Here is a 25,317-nt window from a genome sequence, read left to right as displayed (position 1 = left end):
CCTCCCTTTCTCATTTCATAAGCAGTTAGAATTCCATGTAGCTGAGACATAGTGAGAACTTTGAGATTTTCCTTTTCTTCTATTGCAGATACTTTAGATTCAAACTTGGGGGATAATGATCTTAGAATCTTTTGAACTACTATAGTCTCTTTTATTTCTTCACCCAAATTTTTCATACAATTAACAATCTCATCTACCCGAAGAAAATAATTAGCCACACTTTCATCATTATACATCTTGAGGGTCTCATATTGAATCCTGAGAGTTTGAAGTTTAGCTTGCTTTACCTGTTCATCTCCTTCATAGCTAGTGATCATTTTGTCCCATATCTCTTTTGCTGATTTGAAGTGCATGACCTTCATGAATTCTGTTTGAGATATACTTCCTAATAGAGTACTGACTGCTTTTGCATTTGTTTCATATGCCTTTTTCTCAGCTGGATCTGTAGGAGTAGCTGAAGGAAAAGCATAGCCTGTTTCTACAATGTCCCAAACTTCTGTACCAAGAGATTGAAGATATGCAGTAACTCTTACCTTCCAATAATTGAAATTTGTTCCATCAAAAACCGGTGGCCTGATTGATGCTTCTTTCTCGTAGTTGCTCATGATGAATGATCTTCCTTCAAGCGATCAAGCTTCTCTGAAGGACCTGCTCTGATACCAATTGTTGGAAATAATACTGAGAGGGGGGGTGAATCAGTATTATCAGATTAATCAAACTTTTTAAATGCTCAGAAACATATACGCTACTTCAGTTAAGTGAACCAGCGTGTACACGCTACTGTGACGAAGTAAAACAGCGTATAGGAAGAAAACTCACAATTTAGTTAGCTTTTTCTTCAATTAAGTGCATCAGGACATTATTCATCACATTAACAGTAAACATGTGCAGTAAAACAGAACAGATAAAAAGCCACACACATGAACACCAAGATATAAGGTGGAAACCCAATGTGGGTGAAAACCACCTGCTGCAAGTTGTCTCTATCTTTCTTTAATATGAAACTTCAGTTTACAATCTTTTGTACTGGTGCAGCCTTATACCAGTACGCAGGCTACAACCTGCAGAAGGCTTCAACCTTCTCTCGTTCTCCAAACTTCCTTGGAAGGGAGCTCCAACCCCCTTTGCTCTTGTACTAGCCAAGATACTAGTACGTAGGTGCTGACCTACAATCTTCCTTCTTTCAGATATCACTTTTCATACATTTTCAGACTTGGATATTCCTGAAGCACAACATTACAATCTGAAGACCACAAATCATTCAATTTCCACAACAGATCATTGAAGCATAAAACAACCAAACTTTGAATCACTGAACCACTGAACCCTGTCAATCACCAGTTACCAGAACACAGAGCAGACTACAGAACTCTGCAATAACAGTCAGACCCCACTGTAAACCCAAAATCAAGCTTCAAAAGATATACGCTACTTCAATGAGCAAAACCCGCGTATACACGCTCTTTTACCGAAGCCAACCTGCGTACAGATCTAAAAATAAACTTTCTCAATTTGCAGCTGTACCAGACATTAGTTAGATCCAAAACGTAACATTGCGACAATATGCAGATCTAGAAATACGCATAATCAACCATATCATGATAGTGCATTTCAAACCATTAGATCCCGATCTATCCTTAGATCTAGTCTTCCATCAACCGATGTGATCTCTCCTTGGCTTAGATCAAGCAACCCAGAACCAGCATATCAGATCTCTTTCTCTCTTAGATATTCAAGCCTTATCGAAAGATGATCTTGCCTAATGATCTTCTTCTCCTTATATAGTCTTAGTCCTAACTCAATACCAAGAGCCAAAACCATAGTAACACAATACCATCAACTTCAAAACTAGGGATCGACACGCCCGTCGAGACACAATGGTCCGAAATCATAGGCACAACTTCCAAGGACTAACCACCATGGACCAAAGGAACCTTTCCACATACACGCGCTTTTTATGAATCGAACTTGCGTGTACACGCGACTTGGGCTTAACGAAACGGCGTGTATGAGCTTCCTTGGTATGCTGTACTGAGATCTGTCTTCTGATTAAGTTGCCATCACCTGTACCAACCTCTGAGCACCTGTACCATCCTCTGAGTGAGTTGCCATCAAGGACAACACTTGAATCATAATGCCAACAATGTAATTGATGCTTCCTATTTCAAGCAAGAGTATCCCTGATCTCAACAACCTTTATGTAGTGGATGCAGTGATATTAGCTTCTAAGGTCTTCTAGTACACAAGGGTTTTTGTTCCATGTGAAATTTATTTTAGGTTTTCTAAGGGCTTCTTCAATAGTGCTCCTCCATTCACCATAGCTCTGACACCATGTTAAGAAACCAAGTGTAATGTACAGATGAGGCTTAGTTCCTCTAACTTGATAATTACTTGTGAATGTTAGTTTTTATGTTATTATTGATTATGTCTTCTTCATCAAGCAATTATACAAATGCTCAATTTTCATGATAATAAAGACACAAGAGACACCAAAACTAGACTACAAACCAAGGAAAAACTATACAAGGGGTAAATCCAACAATCCTTCTATTATATAATCAGATAAAAATGAGATTTCCAAGACCAAGACCATGATCAAAACTACCACCAAAATGCAAAATCCAACCCTCCTCCATGTCACCTCCAAGAGTCAAAGTCAACACAAGTCAAACTTGTACTTTTGGTCAATGTATTGAAATTTCAAGCCTGTAGTAGCACAAATCCTGAAATTTCGGGCCTACATTAGCACTAAAAAATTTCGGCCTTCAAGTCTGAAATGTGGTCAAGAAAAAATATTTTTCTTTCTTCTTTGACTTCTTTTCTTTCCTTTTACTTCGACACCTTATTCTCCTTCCTTTTGTTCAAAATATGCTTGTTTTTGTGTGAGTGAATTATCTCCAAGACATGTTGAACTTTCTTCTATATATATTTGTCTAGGAGGGTCAAATGGGTGCGATTATTGAAGCCAGGGTTACTTGTTCCAAGGAGGGTTGAGTTAACATTTTGTGGACTAATTTTTATTTTTATTTTTGAGTAGCTTTAGAGGTACCTCAAGCCCTAAAGTTTGGGGATTGGAGAACAAAGCACCACAAGAGTCACTTGTGGGCTTGGAATCCAAGTATGGGGTTTTGAACCAAATCTTGTTTTGGGCATTTCCATGAGCACATTTATACATGTGGAGGAATGAGATTATAGAGGGAGCAAAGGAGAATCTAACACTTCAAGAATTGTCGAATTCTGAGTTGTAGAAATGGAGATATGAATTTTTGAAGTTAATTTTTGGGTTGACACCATAAGAGTCAAGGCCAACCTAAGGTTATTTTAGGCTTGTGACAACTGGACAACCCCTAAAGATGATGTTTTGGAGCCCTTCATTTATGGTACAAATAGAAGGTGAATGTGATGTTATTCCTCATCAATTCAGTGCAACACACAAGAAGGAAGGGAGCTCATTAGATGAGGATAATTCTCTATGGTAGCCGCAACAAGAAGAGGTTAGGGCAACGAGGAGATTAGGTATTATTTAAAGGGATAAATAGGGCACCGAGCTGCTGGAAGGAGGCTGAGGTTGCTTGCTGGGGAAGGCCAACTTGGGAGACCTATCTCACAGGTCTATTTGGGAACTGTTTTAGGGACACAAGATTTGTATGGTGCTGACAGTATGCTATAGGTGGACTGTGTGCTAGGACGTAGGCCATAGCACCAAAGTTAGGGTATACATAGGGAGGATTAATGGCTCATATATGCCCAGAACAACAACGTACTAAGGTAGATGTCTCATGAAGGTGTGCCACAACATTTGAGGGTTGTTTTGGACTGTTGAGTGGGTTTGTAAGGGTTGTTACAACGTGACCAATTGGCCTAACCGGAACAGTAAAGGGATAATAGAAAAAACAAACTTGGAGAGAAGAATTAGTGATGTGTGTTAGGTCAATGTTTTGAATAGTTTTGGATCAGATTATTGGGTAGCCCATGGGAGTCAATTTGGAGGCTTGATTGGATGATCGAGAGCCTTCACCAGTGTAGATATTGTAGTGTAGTATTGGGTGCCAGTGATCTGGTGGAGGGCAGTGTGTAGGCTACCCAAAGTAGCCCTAGACAAGCTATATTGAAGTGATGAAGAGGAGCTGAAGGTTAGGTGAATATTAGTGCCGAAGTACAACACTTTGATGAACTAGAGTGGCTGTTAGCCCGGAAAACTGGAGCTCGGGAAGTGGCTAGCCTAGATAGCGGATTGATGAGCCCATGTACATGTTGCAGAAGAGACTTGCAACAATGTTAGGTGGCAGCCCTCCTAGAGTCTCGATGAATTTTCTTTTGAAGAACTAAGGGGAAATTAGTGAGCAGTATGGGAGCGAATGACCGACAGGACAAGATACGACATAGAAGATACAATGACATTTATCATTGTAATATAATGAAGATTGGATTGTACATTATTGTACAATTGTTAAAAATTGTGTATACTAGTGCATACGTGATTTACTGCTTTATATTTTCCATGGTGCAAAGTAGTTCTAGTTGAGATCCTTGATTTGGTAGCATTAGTGATTTTAAGATTTTAACCTATACCAAAGATCATGAAAATTCAACATGGTATCAAAGCGTGTCTTAGCTACTTTAGAAGTTAGTGAATCAGATTTGTGCACAAAAAAGTACAACTTAAGAGGGATTTGGTCACATTATATGTGACAATGTCAAAGTTGTAGGTTGGTATCCGATATGAGGACATGTTGAAGGGGTTGTCCAACTATAGTCCATGGAAGGAAAGGATCAAGTTGGCCTTGGAGGTTAACAGGATCTGGGAGTTCGCTGAGAAAGCTATCGAGAAGCCAATTGACCCAAAGAATATCAAAGTGTACGAGGATTTGTATACGAGGGCAAGATTGATCATCCTAGATCATGTGAAGGATGCACTAATACCTCATTTGTCCGGGATGAACACCGCACATGAGATGTGTATGGCTCTTTAGAATTTGTTCTAGAACAAGAACGAGAATCAGGTATTGGTATTGGAGGATAAGTGGAAGTCCACCAAGATGATAAAGTGTGAAGGTGTGAATTCGTATCTGACGATATTGTCTTAGGTAAAAGATGAGATTACTACCATCGGTGTGACTATTTCAGATGGAGATATGGCGAGGATTTCTTCAAAAGTGTTCACTAAGGAATGGAAGCCCTTCATCAAAGGGATTGTTGCCATAGATAATGTGCCAGACTGCAATAGGCTGTGGGACAAATTCATTCAGGAAGAGTTGCAAGATGAGGATGTTCATCCAAAGAAGAATAATTTTGATGATGACGTGGCACTTGCAGCACAAATGAAGGGTAATCAGAAGAAGGATTTGAGTAAGGTCAAGTGTTTTAACCATGGTGAGATGGGTCATTTTTAGTCGAGATTTCTGATGAAGAAGAAGGAAGATGACGATAAGAAGAATGGGAAGCAGGTCATTGGTGTTGCCACTTCTGCTGAGATAGATGATCTCACCAAGAGAATGAAGGAGGATGACTTTTCCATGATCTCTCATTTCTCGCAGGGTATTATCAATGAGGATGGATGGTATGTGGATAGTGGTGTTGCGAAACATATGACAAGGTCACAAGAGGTTTTTGAGACTCTAGCTGAATGGGACTTGAAGTTGCACATGGTGTTGGGTGACAAGAGTCAGTTGGAGATCCGAGGATTGGGTGTTGTGCCATTTAGGATGGAGACAGGACGAGTGATGCGGGTCCAAAATGTATTGTTCGTACCAGAACTCAGATATAGAGTGATTTATGTCTCGATGATCGAGAAGAAGGGGTTTGATGTCTTATTCTAGGATGGGAAGGCAAGACTTGGGCCTAGAGGCTCTAGCTTCACTGTTATAGTACTTGGAGTTAGACTGCATGGGATATATAGGCTGACAGAAAATCATATGGATCATGAGAAGTAGGTGGAGCAGGTGCAAGTTCTAGAGGATCAAGTGCAGGTGTAGGCTTCAAAGGAGCATAGTATAGGTTCCTGAGAAGAAGATTCACATTCTCAAGAAAAAGGTAGAGATTCCAGAGACTCAGAGGGATTCGAGTTCTAGACGGAGCTTGCAGATTCAGAGGGAGAATTTGCAATCGAAGAAGAGCGCGTGGTCAGTGGGGAGAAAGGGTGCTCCTATAGCTACCAAGAAGGAATCATGGAGGGAGTGGAAGATGTTACAGGAACAAAAGAAGAAACAGGGTGCTTCCAGCAGTGAAAGTCACACTTCCGAGAGAGGCGTAGTTCACAGAAAATGGATTGCTGCAATTGTGAGCACCAAGAGTTTGGAAAGTGTTTATAGTAGTGATGATGATGAGTTACTTCCTGGTATTGGAAGTATCTCCCTCGCTAAGAGGGACTATTGATTTTTTAGTAGCTTGGGAGATACTCCGAGCCCTAGGGTTTATGGATTGGAGGAAAAAGTGCCACAAGAGTCACTTGTGGGCTTGGAACCCAAGTATGGAGTTTTACACAAAATCATGTTTTAGGAATTTCCATGAGCACATTTCTACATGTGATGGCATGAGATAATAGAGGGTGGAAAGGAGAATCCAATGCTTCAAGAAATTGAGATATGAATTTTTGAAGTTAATTTTGGGGTTGACACCATAAGATTCAAGGTCAACCTAAGGTTATTTTAGGCTTGTGACAACTGGATAACACTTAAAGATTATGTTTTGGAGCCCTTCATTTATGGTATAAATAGAAGGTGAGTGAAAGGCTATTCCTCATCCATTCAGTGCAACAAACAAGAAGGAAGAGAGCTCATTGGAGGAGGATAATTCTTTGTGGTAGCCACAACAAGAAGATGCTAGGGAAATGAGGAGATCATGGACTACTTTAAGGGCTAGAAGGAGGCCAAGGTTACTTGTTGGGAAGGCCGAGTTGAGAGACTTATCTCGCAAGTCTGTTTGGGCACTATTTTAGGGACAAGAGATTTGTATGGTGTTGGACGTATGCTACAAGTGGGCTATGTGCTAGGCCGAAGGCCATAACACAATAATTAGGGTATGATTAGGGAGGATTAAGGGCTCATATGCCAAAAAAAACAACGTACTAAGGGAGATGTCGCAAGAAGGTGTGTTGCAATCTTTGAGGGATGTTTGTGGACTATTGAGTGGATTTGTAAGGGTTGTTGCAACATGACCAAATAACCTAACTAGAAGAATCAAGGGACAATAGAAACAACAGACTTGGAGAACAACATTAGTGATGTGTGTTGGGTCAATGTGTTGACTAATTTTGGATCAAATTGATAGGGACCCTATGGGAGCCAATTTGGAGGATTGATTGGGTGATCGAGAGCCTTCATCGATGCAGATATTGTAGTGTGGTATTGGGTGTATTGATTTGGTGGAGGGAAGTGTATTGGATACCAAAAGTAGCCCTAGACACGCTATCTTGAGGTCATGAAGAGGATCTGAAGGTTGGGGGAATATTGGTGCCGAAGTGAAACACTTTGATGGACTAGAGTGACTGCTAGCCTAGCAGATTGGAGCTCGAGAAGTGGCCAGCCTAGAGAGTAGATTGATGAGCACATGTACATGCAGTAGAAGTGACTTGCAATAGTGTTAGGTGGCAACCCTCTTGGATTCTTGATGTGTTGTCCTTTGAAGGACCAAGGGGTATCTAGTGAGCAGTACAAAAGCGAAGGACCAATAGGAGACGATATGTCATAGAAGCTACAATGACGCTTGTCATTGTATCTTGTATAACATAGACTATTGCATTATTCAGATTTGGTTTAATAAAACAAATATTGGGTTGTACATTATTGTACAATTTTGCTAAAAACTATGTATACTTATGCATATGTGATTCACTGCTTTATATTTTCCACTGTGAAAAGTAGTTCTAGTTGAGATTCTTGGTTTGGTAGTATCAGTGATTTTAAGATTCTAACCTAGACCCAAGATCGTGGAAATTCAACATGGTATCAAAGTGTGTTTGAGCTACATTGGAAGTCAGTGAATCAAAGTTTTTCACAATGAAGTATAGCTTAAGAGGGAGTTGGTTACATTTTACGTGAAAATCTCGAAGTTGCAGGCTAGTATCTAGTATGAGGACAGGTTGGAGGGGTTGTCCAACTATAGTCCATGGAAGGATATGATCAAGTTGGTATTGTAGGTCAACATGATCTAGGAGTTCAGTGAGAAAGCCATCAAGAAGCCAATTGACCCAAGGAGCTAGAAGTGTTCGAGGATTTGGATACAAGGGCGAGATTGATCATCCTAGATGGTGTGAAGGATGCCCTAATACCTCATTTGTCTAGGAAGAACACTACACATGAGATGTGGATGACTCTTTAGAATTTGTTCTAGAAAAAGAACGAGAACTGGGTATTCGTATTGGAGGATAAGTTGAAGTCCACCAAGATGATAAAAGGTGAAGGTGTGACTTCGTATCTGACGAGATTGGCTTAGGTCAAAGATGAGCTTGCCACCATCGGTGTGACTATTTCAGATGGAGATATGGTGAGGATTTCTTTAAAAGAGTTCACTGAGGAATGGAAGCCTTTCCTCGAAGGGATTGTTTCCAAAGAGAATTTTCCAAACTGGAATACGCTGTGGAACGACTTCATTCAGGAAGAGTTGCGAGATGAGAATATTCATCCAAAGAAGAAGACTTTCAATGATGATGTGGCACTTGCAACATGAATGAAGGGTAAGAAGAATAAGGACTTGAGTAAGGTCAAGTGTTTTAACTGTGGTGAGATGGGTCATTTTTCGTTGAGATGTTTGATGAAGAAGAAGGGAGATGACGAGAAGAAGAAAGGAAAACAGGTCACCGTTCACCGGTGTTGCCACTTCTACTGAGATAGATGATCTCACTAGGAGATCAGACGAGGATGATTTTTCCATGATCTCTCATTTCTCATGGGGTACTATCGATGAGGATGGATGGTACATGGACAGTGGTGTGACGAAACATATGATAGAGTCACAAGAGGTTTTTGAGACTCTACTTGAATGGGACTCGAAGTTGCACATGGTGTTGGGCAACAAGAGTCAGTTGGAGATTTGAGGATCGGGTGTTGTGCCTTTAAGGATGGAGAAAAGACAAGTGATGTGGGTCTAGGATGTACTATTCGTACCAAGAATTAGATATAGCATGATTTATTTCTCGATGATCGAGAAGAATGGGTTTTTGGTCTTGTTCTAGGATGGGAAGGTAAGACTCATGCCTAGAGGATCTAGCTCCACTGGTATTGTACTTGGAGTTAGAGAGCATGGTCTATATAGGCTGACGAGAAAGCCTATGGATAATGAGAAGCAAGTGGAGCAAGTGAAGGTTCCAGAGAAGTAGGTGTAGGTGTAGGCTTCAGAGGAGCAGGAACAGGTTATCGAGAAAAAGATTCACCTTCTTGAGAAGAAGGTCCATATTCCAGAGACTTAGAGGGAGTCGCGTTCTAGAGGGATCTTGCAGATTTAGAGGGAGACTTTGCAGTCCAAGAAGTGCACATGGTCAGTGGGGAGTAAGGGTGCTTCTATAGATGCCAAGAAGGAATCATGGAGAGAGTGGAAGATGTTACAGGAAAATAAGAATAAGCAAGGTGCCTCCAGTAGCGATAATGACACTTCCAAGAGAGGCATAGTTCACAGAACAAGGATTGCTGCAATTGTGAGTGCTAAGAGTTGGGAACGTGTTGCGAGTAGTGATGATGATGAGTTACTCCCTAGTCTTGGAAGTACCTCCCTCGCTAAGAGGACATGTTTATTTTTTAGTACATTGGGAGGTACTCCAAGAACTAGGGTTTGGGGATTGGAGGACAAAGTGCCACAAAAGTCACTTGTGGGCTTGGAACCCAAGTATGGAGTTTTGCACCAAATTGTGTTTTGGGCATTTCCATGAGCACATTTCTACATGTGATGGCATGAGATGATAGAGGGCAGAAAGGAGAACCCAACGCTTCGAGAATCATCGAATCCCAAGTTGTAGAAATGGAGATATGAATTTTTGAAGTTAATTTTGGGGTTGACACCATAATAGTCAAGGTCGGCCTAAGGTTATTTTAGGCTTGTGATAGTTGGATAACCCCTAAAGATGATGTTTTGGAGCCCTTAATTTATGGTATAAATAGAAGGTGAGTGTTTGGCTATTCCTCATCCATTCGGTGCAACACACAAGAAGGAAGAGAGCTCATTAGCAGAGTATAATTCTTTGTGGTAGCCGCAACAAGAAGAGGCTAGGGTAGTAAGGATATCAGGGAATTTTTTAAGGGCTAAATAGGGCAAGATGCTGGAAGGAGGCTGAGGTTGCTGTAGGTAAGTCCGAGTTGGGAGGCCTCTCTCATAGGTCTGTTTGGGCACTGTTTTAGGGACATGAGACTTGTGTGGTGCTGGACGTATGCTACAAGTGGAATGTGTGCTAGGCCGCAGGCCATAGCACCATAGTTAGGGTATGCGTAGGGAGGATTAAGGGCTTATATATGCCCATAAAAGCAATGTACTAAGGGATCTGTCTCATGAATGTGTGTCGTAGTCTTTGAGGGTTGTTTATGGACTATTTTGTGGGTTTGTAAGGGATTATTGCGGTGTGACCAATTTCCCTAACCAGAACAATCAAGGGACAAAATAAAAAATAGACTTGGAGAGTAGCATTGGTGATGTGTGTTGGGTCAATGTGTTGACCAATTTTTGATCAGATTGTTGGGCATCGTGTGGGAGCTAATTCAAATGCTTGATTAGGTGATCGAGAGCCTTCATCAGTGCATATCTTGAAGTGTAGTATTGGGTGTCATTGATCTGGTGGAGGGCGGTGTGTTGGCTACCCAAAGTAGCCCTAGACAAGCTATACTGAAGTGACAAAGAGGAGCTGAAGGTTGTGTGAAGATTGGTGCCAAAGAAACACTTGGATGGACTAGAGTGACTACTAACCTAGCAGATTGGAGCTGGGAAATGGCCAACCTAGAGAGAAGATTAATGAGCCCGCGTACATGTAGCAGAAGTGACTTGCATTAGTGTTTGCTTACAACCCTCCTGGAGTCTCGATGTGTTGTCCTTTGAAGGACTAAGGGGTAGCTAGTGAGAAGTACGTGAGCGAAGGACAGACAAGACAAGATGCAACATAGAAGTTGCGACCATGTTTGTCATTGTATATTGTATACCATAAACTGTTGTATTATTCAGATTTGGCTTAATATAACGAAGATTGGGTTGTACATTATTGTACAATTTTGTTAAAAAATGTGTATACTGGTGCACATGTGATTTACTGCTTTATATTTCTGCTTTGCAAAGTTGTTCCAATTGAGATTCATGGTTTGGTAGCATTAGTGATTTTAAGATTCTAACCTAGACCCAAGATCATTGAAATTCAACACTAATGACTCAACATAAGAATCAATTTTTTTTTCTCACAAAAGCCCAAATGTGACATGACTCAAGTACATTTTTTTGACTCATAAAAAATTCTTTTTTACCCTCTTTACTCTCCAAGCATGAAGAACATGCTTTGACTGAAAATAAAATATAATAATAATGACTATAATAAATATATCAATGATAGATTTACATTACATTACGAAGATTGACTTTAGTTACATCTTCAAAAATATGAAAGTATCATATATGATATTTTTGGATTTAATTATCAGGAGTTTAGTTTTAATTGAATTTAGGCTTTTGTGATCCATATTATGAAAAGTAAGAAAACTTTCGGTAAAAATCACATCATCATAGTTTTGTTGACGTGTTTTGAACCATCTAGTGTGGTTCATCTTCAGGACAATATGAAGAACCAGATCATGGCATTAGATTAAATAGATGAAGAGAAATGTTTTCTAGTTGTTAGAACATAACATCTAATTTTGACTAAAGAGTTATCATTAATTAATAAACAAATTATGAAAAGTAAGAAAACTTTCGGTAAAAATCACATCATCATAGTTTTGTCGAAGCGTTTTGATCCATCCAGTGTGGTTAATCGTTAGGACAAGATGAAGAACAAGATCTTGGCATCAAGTTAAATAGATGAAGAGAAATTTTTTTAGCCGTTATAATATAATGGTTAGATTTGACTAAATAAATAATATTTTAATATAAAGAAATAATTGTTAGAATATAATTGTTAATATTGAATTAAGGAAAATAATTAATCAAAAGGAAAATTTTAATGAAATGAATATCTAAAAATAAAAATAAAAATAATATTTAGGTCAAACCTAAATAATCAAAACAATAAAACAATTAATAAAATCAATATAATAATATAATAAAATAAACTAGAAATAATATTTGATTCAAACTTAAATAATCAAAACAATTAATTTTAAAATCTTAAAAATAAATAAAAATAATAAATGGTTAAACTTAAATAAAAATATTCGGGTCAAACCTGAATAATCAAAACACTAAAACCAAAATAATATCTTGGTCAAACTTAAATAATCAAAACAATTAATTCTAAAAACTTGAAAATAAATAAAAATAATGAACGTTCAAACTTTTTTTTCCACTGGAAAAATCGTAATTTTATTCAATTTGAGTAAAATTACATGTTGTAGATGCTGTAATAGCATATGCTGTAACAAAACTTGTCCTGCTAAGATCAGGAGCTAATAATCAATCAACTGTCTATCTAGGCTTTCCTACCCTTCTTTTTTTCCACTTTCCGCCAGCCTTCATTGTTAGGCGGAGCTGTTACAATAATCATTTGTGCTTCATTTGTGGCAGCCATGATGTCTTTTTCAGAATCTGAGCTTGTTGTAGAGTATGCTCGCTTGCTGCCTCCAATTTCCTGTCTGGGGTTCTCATATTGCTGCTGTGGGTTGCTTGCATTTGGATCTGTTGCATCTTCAATCAGATTTTCATTATTCTGTAGGTGGTGCGGATAGCTTTCTTTGCTGATTTCTGGATTATTCCTTCCGTCTTCATCTTCTTGAAGTATACTGGTGGTTTCTGCATTCTTTTCCTCTTCTATATCCTCTGCCCATGTGGCTGTAAATTGCCATCCTTTCGGCTTTGGTGGTTGTCTCCTTTTCCTATCTTTTTTGTTTTGTGGGCATGCACTCTGAAGATGACCAGTTTGTCGACATATGCGACAGCGGAAGGCAGTGTTTTCATAATCCAGAGGATGTGCCCATTGCTTTCCATTATGGATTAGGAGAATGTGATTTGGTAGGCCTTGACTGAGGTCTACCTCCACACAGATCCTGGCGAACGTGTAGATATCCTTGGATAGGCGCTCATTGTCTACTTTTAAAAATGTCCCAAGGTGTTGCCGATTCCTTCCATTACTTTGTAGTGCCAAAAGTGTATAGGTAAGTTAAATAATTTTACCCAGACTGGCATTTTGGAGACCACCATGCTGTTTGGATCGAAATCCGGGAACCAAGATTTCATGAAAAGGCCAACATTTCCCCAAAACCATGGTCCCTCGTTCAAAGCATATTCTTTGTCCTTTATGGTGTCAAATTTGACAATAAAGAATCCCTTTGAACAGAGATGGATATCACAGTTTTCTGTCCATATGGAGTAAATCCATTGACGAAGGGCTTCCGGTTTGGGCCAAAATCCATTGAACCTGCATATCACTGCTTTAGTTGAATAATCAGCATGTATTTCATTTACCTCTGGTATCGAGATTGTTAATGCAGGGTTCTGTGTTGTCTGCTCAACAATGTAGGCCCCTGGTGTTGTAGCTTGTTGTTCTGGTTTCTTTTGTGGTTCCATCTTCCCTTTGACTGCATCTTTGAAGGAAGCAGGTCCTTTTGAACTTGAGCCGGAGCAGCCTCCGCGCAATCTTGTGCTGAGACAGATGGTTGAGTCATTTCCTATACCATATTCCATTAGCTTGCACTCCTCCTGCAGTACTTTCCCTGCGTAGAGGAGTAGTTGTTTGCATGGTGGGATTCCAGTCTTTTCTTGTATCCTCTGTTTGAGGGTTTTTGTTGCCTCCCATTTCCCTATTTCGATGCATATTGTGTTCCCTCCCATGGATCTAATAAAGAGAGAACTTTTTCTATCTTCGATCAGCTTTTCCGGTGAGTGTGTTTCCAGATCTGACCAGAATAGGGGTAGATCTGCTCTACAGAGGTCTAGATCAGAGGGCCCATGACCCGATCTGTGCACAATGCTGCTGATCGATGAATATGATGCCCAATCTGGGCTCAGCGGCGGTTGTTTGGACATATGGAAGACACGATCTGCATGATAGTTCAAATCAGAGTTCTGACCTGAAAAGGGCTTAATAATTTCTTCATACCTTTTGCTTTGTCGGCGATCTACCGTCCTGAAATCTCCATTCTTACTCGAGATAGCAACCTTCGATGCAGTTGCTGCCACAGAGCGGACTTTCAATGGCACGGTCCTTCTGGATTTCGTAGGCAGAGCCGTCCCTGCTGGGCCTATCAGGGGTTTATCAGCAGTATTCGCCGTCTTTTGTAGCAGATCCGTTCGGGTTTGCACTTCAGCACTTCTTTTAACCTTTGACTGCAGCGAAAAACGTGATACCATTGCTCTCGGCCGTGCAGAGTTGATCAATACCCGTCGAGCTGGTTCAGACTTCTTACTTTGGGAAACTCCAGAGGTTTGACAGGCGTGAGTGAGAGCCATTTCCTTTGCAGGTTCGATCTCGGGTCGCCGCAGCCGACTTCCTAGAACCCAGTTTGCTTATGTTTATCTGAAGACTTCGTAAATTTTGTAGGGGATCAATAAATGTTCAAACTTATATGTATATTATTTTTATTTATTTTTAAGTTTTTAGGTGATCATTTAACCTACCTATATATATTAAATTAAATAAATAAATAATAATAATAATAATAATAATAATAATCATTAATTATTAATTACACAAATAAATAAATAAATCAATAATGAAAAAAATATAATTAATCATTTATTAGTAGTCAAGATAAAAATACAAATAAATAATAACAATTAAGAAATTAGGAATATATATATTTATATATAACTTAAGAAGAAATGGTAGAGATCCAACAACTTCTAATTTTCCAGCCATCATCTCTATTTAGATTGTTAGGCCTCCTTTCAATCTCTATAGCTTCCCTAAACTTGCGGTGATGGAAATGATCTATCTTAGCAATGACTCAGGCGTCTTCAATGCAGATGTGGAGCGGGTCCTCCGATGTTTGATGTTTGCTGCATGTTCTTGAATCCTCTGATTTATTGAGCGGCCAATTTCACCAACAAAGGGTGTTCCACATGAACAAGGGATTACATAAACACCTTTCATATTCTTAGGGTCCACAGAGTCTTTTATAGATCTTAGGGAACTTTAAATAGTGTAAACACCCTAAAAGTTGAGGGAACCTTGTGCTTTTTTATGATCCTTGCAAAGTTTAGTTTTGTTAGTATTAGCAGTGATAACCATCTTGGAATTAAAATTTTAAGAGAATTTTAGTTTCTTGCCAAAATTATCTAGATATATATATATATATATATATATATATATATATATATATATATATATATATATATATATATATATATATATATATATATATATATAGATATATATATCTATATATATATATATATATATATATAATATATAGATATATATATATATATATAGATATATATATATATATATATAATTTTATAATGTATCTATGGATGTGAATAATTTTTCATTTATTAAAAAAGATAAAAATAAAAAATTTATTTATTTTTTTGGTTGTTTATTTAAAGGCTAGCACCCATGGAGGAACTAGTGATCTATTGCAAGGAATGTCTTAATAGTACACACATTCAGTGTCAATCCAAAGCCCCATGGATTTTTTTTTTTTTAGAGAAAATGATGGTTATATATATATATATATATATATATATATATATATATATATAGATATATATATATATATATATATATAGATATAGACATACACCATCCATGCAATGTGGGGAATCTAGAGTTTCATATTCTTTCATTCCAAATATAAAAATAAATTATATCGTGCTTATTTAGAAGAATTGCGCTTCTGCTGACGATCTCAAAATAAAGGGTTTAGTCTACTATACTGTAGGACAAATGAACAAATTCCATCATTTCAAATGGGCGAGACGAATACGAATGAAGGCTCATTAGCAGTGAACTAATATATCAAGGTTGATGATTTACTTGATTTAAAATAAATTAGATATATATATATATATATATATATATATATATATATATATATATATATATATAATTTATTTTAAATCAAGTAAATCATCGACCTTGATTATTGGGGCCTTACCTCAAGGGAATCAAAGAGAGTCAAACTCATGATCAACAACAACTAGCAACAATATAAAAGAACTTCACATCTAGTTCTAAACCGCTCAAGCTAACCATGGAGCTTATATATATATATATATATATATATATATATATATATATATATATATATATATATATATATTTATATATATATATATATATATATATATATATATGCACACACACACACACACTTTTTATCTATAAAAATCATTTTTTTCATTTGGAATTATTTCCTTTTTTTCCCTTTTATTATTATTTATTATTGTTATTATTATTATTATTATTATTTTAATTTTGTTTCATATAATGTTGATTTTTTAGACCATGGTAGTTGTGTTGATAGTTTGAAAAATTCCTCTACCAACAAAGGGAGAATTGTCTGATGGCAAGTCACAATTGGACTTACACTCGTTTGGTGTAGCGGTTTCCATTAATATGTGGGCATGTTTTCCACCAAATAGTTTTCTCGTCAAAATGAGACATTTTCATTGAAGTGCCTCTAAATCCTTAACAATATCCTATTTATTTATGTAAATGCAATCCTATATCTAATCCTAAACTAACAATGATAAAGATATTGATTACACGCATTGAATTCATTAATGGATAACAAGAAGAAATTCATTATTCTCCACCGTAAACCACAAACATGTTCCAATAACATGAGAAGTAATTTCACATAAAATGATATTATAATATATCCCTGCAACTAAATTCACAGGTAGATTATTGTATTATATTAAGAAATCTGAATAATTGATAAATTTTAACAGTAGTGGACAAATGAAGAACTAATAATGAACTAGATTTACTTGTATTAAATATTGAGAAAAAATTCTTCAATATCAAATTCAAGCAAAAGTCATTATATTTTAATCTAAAACTCACTTGATTAAAATATACCAGAAATAATTACATGTTGGAAACAATGTTTAATACTGAGGGGGGGGGTGAATCAGTGTTAAACCTAATTTAAACTTTTATGCCAATTTATCTTTTCATTCAAACTTTGCAACCATCCATATAACCATCAACAACATATCATATGGCAGCAATATGAAATCATCACATAAACACAAACACCATGAGAAACATACACATTAGACACAGAGGTTTAACGTGGAAACCCTTTCGGGAGAAAAACCACTAAAGCTTGTTATTTTTATTGATGTAAAAATAAGAGCACCTACTATATTACATCATACTATTTGTGAGCCACCACTCACAGGAAGCACCAGCTCCCCTTGATTGTTTGCTAGCACCCACTAGCAGGAAGCACCAAATATCTCCTTTTGTAGACACCTAATCAACTTGCCAGAAGCACCATGTGAAGCACTAACTTCACAGATTTTTTGCAAGAACCAACTTGCAGCTTGGATTTATGTAGGCACCAACCCCCAAGCCTTCTTAGACACCCAGTAGAGATGGAAGAACCAACTTCCTGTATGCATAATCAAACCCACAATCAAAATAAGACTTAATTCTCATTGTAATTGGCAACCTCTCTGCATGTTTCCAATTCTGTTCTTCTCAACAACCTTTTGGCCCACATAACATTTTGTCTCGTGCACAATCTATAGTAACCCATTGTTCTACTCGACGGTCTACACTAATACACAACACTCTCTACACTTTGTCTACTCTACAATAGCATACTCACACAGGCTCTCTGCTCTGAATAGCATACACTCAGCTCTCAGAATTCTTCTTCTTCTTAGGCACTCTTGGCCTCTTTCCACTGCATAGGAAGTTTTAGCCTCTTCTCTACACCACATGCACACTTGGCCTCTTGTCAGCGATTATCTCAACCTTAGTTAATAGTTTTAAGGTGCTGACAGTTTCAATGTCAATGCCAATTTGTAAAAATTAGTATAAAATCGTTGACTGATAAAATATAAGCGCTATTATGGATTTGTAAAATAAAAATGTGCTAACAACCAAAGTAGCATTTCAAATATGAAAAATTAGCAAATTAAACACTAACAGATGGATGACCAATGACAAAAGTATATTTTAAGTTTGGATGGTCGAGATTAAAAGGTGTTGATGGAGCCCACGTCAGTGAAGGAGTGGGTACTTAATCAAGTGAGTGCTGACAATTAATCTATCAGTGACAAAACTCTATTTTACTTTGATTTTTCCTGTAAAAAATAATAACGTTGGGCGCATATTCTGAATAGATGGAAATGAAATTTTAAAAATAAAAAGAGGTTTTTGTTGGTAACAGACTCATTTAAAAAGAACCATTTTCCGTTTTTACACAGCTATAATGGTTTGAGAGATTCAAAGGAATCTTTGATGCTTATTTTTCCATATTTTGCAATTTAGTTTTTTCCTATTTTAGTCACTACTTTAAAAATTAGTTTCTGAAAAAGTAGGGATGAATTTTTAAAAACCTCTTTCAGTTTTCACACAACAATCATTGTTTGAGAGTTTCGAATGTATCTTTGAAGCCCATTTTTCAAGAGTTCACCAAAATTATTATTATTATTATTAATTATTATTTTTATTTTTTTAAACGTCCAATTAGTTGGAGAACGACCTCATGAATTCAACTTGGGGTTAGATCTTATCTTCTTGATTATTTGATTTAGTAAGATATATATAAATGAAGAGGTTTGAGATCCATTATTTTTGGATCTTGAATAGTTTGTAAGTAGTGTATAAAGACTATCATTTTTGTAATGTACAAGGTTGGAAATTTTTGAAAAAGAAGATTGTGTGTTCAACTCTGATATCAATATATTGCTATATACAATGTTATGTATACAATTTTGCAGAGATTCATGTGTATATAACTTTCTATCTGTCTTTCGTCATGTTTTTTTTTTTTTAATTTCTCCTCATATTACATCTATGAATCATTAAGTCTTTAGTGTTTGGATAAAGCATTATGAATATAATTATTCATGTATGCTCTAGTTCAAGTTATCCAAATAATTTCTATGCTTTCTGCTCAAATATTTATAACATAATTTTTATTGGTATGTTCCGATATTTATTTTTTGTATTATGTCTCCACATCTTGATGGTTATTTGTCTAAGAAGTTGTGTCCTTCCTTGCGTATGTTAAGAATTGTTTATGTATCTTGTGGTTAACAGTTTTTTCCACTAGACTCCATGCCCAATGGTCGTTGTTCTCTTCTTTCCCAACCAATTTCATCCTACAAACTAAATTTAGCACATAAGCTTACAATCCTACTATTAAGGTGATAGTGAGTGGTAGAGTTTTAAAGAGAGATCCCTCTCTGACTTAGAATGGCTAACTTCCAAGTCTAAAGTGGTTAGAGGTTACCTTACTCTTTTCCCTTCATAGTTGGGCTTTTTTCTAAGTGATAAAGTTTGGGTGCCGTTGCCGTGGAGTGAAGGTCAAATTTTCCCTGGGAGAACGACAAGATCCATATGTGATTGCTAATGGTGAAAAAATTTCAGACATAAGTAAGCTATGTTTTATTCACCCGACGATTCCATTGTCAAATAGTCTAGAGTTTAGAACATCCATGGCGACTCCACTACCCAAAGACTTATTAGCCTGAATATTTTCTCGACGAATCCACTGCTTCAAGATGGATCACATATCTGTAAGGTATGCTCCAATGGATCGCTCTCACATTCCTGGTTTTCCAAATTGTATTCCTTGCATAGATTGGTAGACATATCTTCCAAGAATAAAAGGTCAGGACGACGATGATGCTGCTCCTCATTTGATTAGATTTCATATTCATGTACAAAAGCTTTGAGTTAAGTTGCATGAGGATTCTTTGATTAGAATGTTCATTGTTTCTTTGGAAGGAAATGCAAAGTTTTTGTATGAGAAGTTACCCCCTCATAGCTTGTATTCTCTTGAATATTTTCATTCAGTATTTTATGAGCATTTTAAAGAGCATTATCTTTCCTTGCTGTTGGTCGAAAAATATTGTGCACATGTTGAAAACTTCATTGAACATATGGAAAACATGTATGGTGATGAGGAATTTATGGATGAAGAAATCCTAGAAGTATTGCATGAGAACTCCTTTCAGCATCATGAACATAAATTAGAGCATAACTTCCCTTACACTCAGAACACTTTCCAACAAACAATAGCTTATCCCTTGACTGAAAATGAAATGGATCAACAAATTGATGTAGATATTCATGCTACTTCTCCTAAGATAGATGAATATTTACAACCGATTTGTCAGCTTTTGTGTTATCAAAATACAAGCAGTGAACTATTCCATGTTGGTAGTTTGTCACATTTGAAAGAGAATCATGTGCAATCATGTGCAAGAAATTAGTCATGAGGAGCAAGTTTTTTTTGATCCCTTAGATGTTACAAGGTCTTCTTTTTAATGGACTTTTCTTGAAAGAATAAATTAAGAAATTTTGTATAATCAAGATGGATATTCTTTTAAATTGCATGAAGAAGACCCTTTAGGCATTGTTGTCATACAAAATGTTGAGGGTATATTCGAAGAACACACAATTTTTTTTAGGTGACTAGTAAAAAAAATGAACATTTTGATGTTGTTTCATTTGAAGACGATCTCATGATTGAAAACATAAAATAGGAACGACCAGTGGTTTAGAATGAGGATTGGTTTCTTTTTTGCTCATCAAAAAGAGCCAGTGTTTCATTTTTTAATGATCCTTTTGTCTGTTTTTTTACAGCCATCAGTGAAGTCAGTTTTTGTGTTTTCTATAAACCACAGATTTAGTTTGCAAGTTTAGTTGCTACCTTTCACATTTTTTTGTCTTCTTATAGAGGATGTGAGCAGAATTCCAGTGAGTAGCCACCTCATTTCATGGTTGCACTAGAAAATTTGTATCACCTGATTGGGTAGAGACCTTCAGTAATTTAGAGTAGGAAATGACATGCAATAATCTTGTTGGGGCAAGCATGAATTTCAATTTGGCTATCAACAGTGAGTTTTTGAGTTTCATTTGCAGAGTTGGCTAGTTGCAAGTAAGGAAATCGGTTTTAGGTAAGAAGTTGGAAATAATTCATTGTAATAAATAAGACTCTAGTCTATAGGGGTTCCTGCTGCCTCTACAATTGAAAACATCCCCATGGAGCCAACCGTTATCACAATCTTAGTTAATAGTTTTAAGGTGCTGACAGTTTTAATGTCAACACCAATTTGTAAAAAGTAGTATAAAACCGCCGATAGATAAAATATTAGTGCTATTGTAGATTTGTAAAATAAAGATGCACTGACAACCAAAGTTGCAGCGCAAATCTGTAAAATTAAAAAAAAAAATAAACACTAGCAGATGGACGATCAGCTTCATAAGGAAATTTTAAGTTTGGATGCTCAAGATTAAAAAGCGCTAATGGAGCACACGTTAGCGAAGGAGTGGGAACATGATCAAGCGAGTGCTGACAATTAATATGCATCGACAAAACTTTGTTTTACTCTATTTTTTCCTTTAAAACACAATAGCTTTGGTCATAGACTATGAATAGATGGAAATTAATTTTAAAAAACCAAAAGAGGTTTTTGTTGGTAACAAGCTCATTAAAAAAACCTCTTTTAGTTTTTACACAAGTGTAATGGTAACAAGTTCATTTAAAAAAATCAGTTTCCAAAAAATTGGGGATGGAGTTTTAAAAACCTCTTTCAATTTTTACATAGCTACCATGGTTTGAGAGTTTCAAATGGATCTTTGAAGCCTATTTTTCAGGAATTCACCAAAATTGATTTTTTCTGTTTAAAAAAAAACACCCAATCAGTTGGAGAGACACCTCATCAATTTGAGTTTGGGTAAGATCTTATCTCCTTGAATTTTTGATTTAGTAAGCTACAGATAGATGAAGAGATTTGAGATCCATTATTTTTGGATCCTGAATAGTTTGTAAGTAGTCTATAAAGACTATCATTTCTGTAATGTTTAGTGTTCAGAAATTTTTAAGAAGAAGATTGTGTGTTCAACTTCGATATCAATATATTGCTATATACAGTGTTATGTATACGTTTTTACAGAGATTCATGTGTATATAAATTCTTGTCTATCTTTCCTCATGTTTTTTTAAATTTCTTCTCATATTACATTTATGAATCATTAAGTCTTCAATGTTTGGATAAAGTGTTATGAACTAGAATTCTTCATGTATGCTCTAATTCAAGTTATCCGAATACTTTCTATGTTTTCTACTTAAATATTTATAACAAAATTCTTATTTCTTTGTTGTGATATTTATTTTCAGTATTGAGTCTCCACATATTGATGGTTATTTGTCTAAGAAGTTGTGTCCCGCCTTGCCTCTTTTGACATTTGTTTATATATCCTATGGTTAGTAGTTCTTCCACTAGATGCCATGCCCCATGGTCCTTGTTCTCTTCTTTCCCAACCAATTTCATTCTACAAACTAAATCTAGAAAATAATCTTACAAGCATATTGCTAAGGTGATAACGAGTGGTAGAGTTTTAGAGAGAGATCCCTCTTTAACTCAAAAAGACTAGCTTCCAAGTCTAAAGTGGTTAGAGGTTACCTTAGTCTTTTCCCTTCACAACTGAGGTTTTTATTCTAAGTGATAACATTAAAAACACTCACACAAAAATATCTCCACTTAGCTCACTCAATGATGTTGGATTTATTCCCAATTTCTCAATTGAAATATTGAGTTTTGTTCCTCTATGTTATGAAACCAACTCAAGAAAAGATAGAAAAGATAGATCAACACCTTAGAATTCAGCCTCTTCGAGGGGGCAACCTCCTTTACATTACATAAATGAACAATTCTTTGATGATACAAATGACAAAACCTCCTTTCTATATATAGGAGTCTAAGGAGTCACAATATAATCTAGCCGACCTAACAATAATAATATAAAGACGCAAAAATAACAATAGAGGGATTCTATGGGGCACAGTAATAACAATATGGGGGCAATAGGGGCACAACAATATTAATAATGGGTATAACTACAATAGTAATGGGGTAATCACTAGTATTATAGGGACCCAACATGCCCCTCTCCTTCAAAAAAGTGTTGTCCTCAACGCTTGAGTAGTTGTGGATACTTCTGCATAAAATTCTCATCCTCCCATGTGGAATCTTCAGCGGATAAGTTCTTCCACTTGATAAGATACTCTGAAATTGATCGATTTCGTAGCTGTCGAGTTCTTATTTCTGTGACTGCTTCCGGTTCCAATATAATTTTTCCTTCCTCGTCAAGTTCTGGCAATATTGTTTGAACTGGGAGCTTGCCGCCTATAACCTTCTTTAAACATGAAACATGGAAAATTGGGTGCAATCGAGAAGCTGCAGGAAGCTCCAATTTGTATGCCCTAGTACCAATCTTTTGCAACACCTTGTACAGACCATAATACTTTGGTGATAATTTATTATCCTTCTTAGCTTGCTTGAGGGACATTTGCTTATATGGTTGTAGCCATAGGAATACCCAATCACCTACATCAAAACTTCTTTCACTGCGATGTTGATCTGCCTGTTGTTTCATTCTATTTTGTGCCAACACGAGGTTATCCTTTAAGAGTTGGAGGACTTGTTGTTGATGTTCGATGTGATGTTCCACTGCCTGAACCTTAGAATTTTCTCTTAAATATGATGTGATGGATGGTGGTTGATACCCATAAAGTGCCATAAATGGGGTCATTTTTGTTGCTGTATGGAAGGAAGTGTTATACCACCATTCAGCCAGAGGCAACCATTTGACCCATTGTGTCTGTTTATCAGATACAAAGCAACGAAGATATCCTTCCAAACATTTGTTTACTATCTCAGTTTGCCCATCAGATTGAGGATGATAAGATGAGCTATGAGCTAACTGAGTACCAAGACAAGAAAATAATTCTGTCCAAAAATTTCCAGTGAAAATGGGATCTCTGTCACTTACAATAATCTTTGGGTTTCCATGTAGCTTTTGAATTGTTTCCATAAATGCAGTAGAAACTGTACTGGCTTTAAATGGATGTGATAATGCACAAAAGTGTGCATACTTGGTAAGTCTGTCAACTACCACCATGATGACACTCTTTCCCTCAGACTTGGGTAAACCTGTGATAAAATCCATTGAAACCTCCTCCCAACGTTGGCTTGGAATGGATAAAGGTTGTAATAGACCTGGTGTCTTAATTGTTTCAACTTTATTTTGTTGGCAAACCAAACATTCCGCCACAAACTTTTGAATATCTGATTTAAGGCCATCCCAAAAAAATTCCTTCTTAACCCTGTGGTAAGTTTTTAAAAATCCTGAGTGCCCTCCTAAGGGAGAAGTGTGCAATTCCATAAGAATCTTTTGTTTTAGCTGGGAATTCTTACAGAGGTATAAGCGATCTTTGTACCATAACGAATCATTTTTCCAGCTAAATGTATCAGACATACTGGAATCTTGTTGTAACTTTCGAATAAGTGCCCACACTTCTTCGTCATTCTTCCATTCCTCCCTTGCTTCGTTTATCCAATCTGGTTGGATAATAGAAATGGCGCACAACAATGCTTCCACATCCTCATCCTTTCTTGAGAGTGCATCTGCCACCACATTTTGCTTCCCTTTTTTGTAGATGATTTCAAAGTCATAACCCAACATCTTTGTGACCCACTTTTGTTGCTCTTCAGAGGATAATCTTTGTTCTAAAAAGTATTTAAGGCTATCATGATCCGTTTTTACCTTGAAGTGTCTTCCCATTAGGTAGGGTCGCCATTTCTTAAGTGCATGGAGTATTGCCAACATTTCCTTCTCATAAATAGCTTTGTGTAAAAACTTTCCCTTGATTGGACGACTTTCAAAAGCAATGGGTCTTTCATCTTGCATTAAAACAGCACCAATTCCATTTCCTGAAGCATCACATTCCACAATAAAGGTTTTTGTGAAGTCCGGTGTAGCTAAGACCGGTGCTTGGCACATTGCCTCTTTAAGATGTTCAAAGGCCTTTGTTGCTTCTAGAGTCCATGAAAATGCATCTTTCTTCAATAATGTTGTTAGAGGTGCTGCTATTCTCCCATAATTCTTAACAAACTTGCGATAATACCCTGTCAACCCGAGAAATCCTCGCAGATGCTTTATGGATGTGGGGATTTTCCATTCCTTAATGGCTTTAATTTTGCTAGGGTCTACCTTAACTC

The sequence above is a fragment of the Pinus tabuliformis genome, chromosome 7 (assembly GCF_031772625.1).
Source record: "Pinus tabuliformis cultivar Carrire ecotype Pingquan chromosome 7, CPIR1, whole genome shotgun sequence".
NCBI lineage: Eukaryota > Viridiplantae > Streptophyta > Pinopsida > Pinales > Pinaceae > Pinus > Pinus tabuliformis.
Note: the sequence above shows the minus strand (reverse complement) of the source record.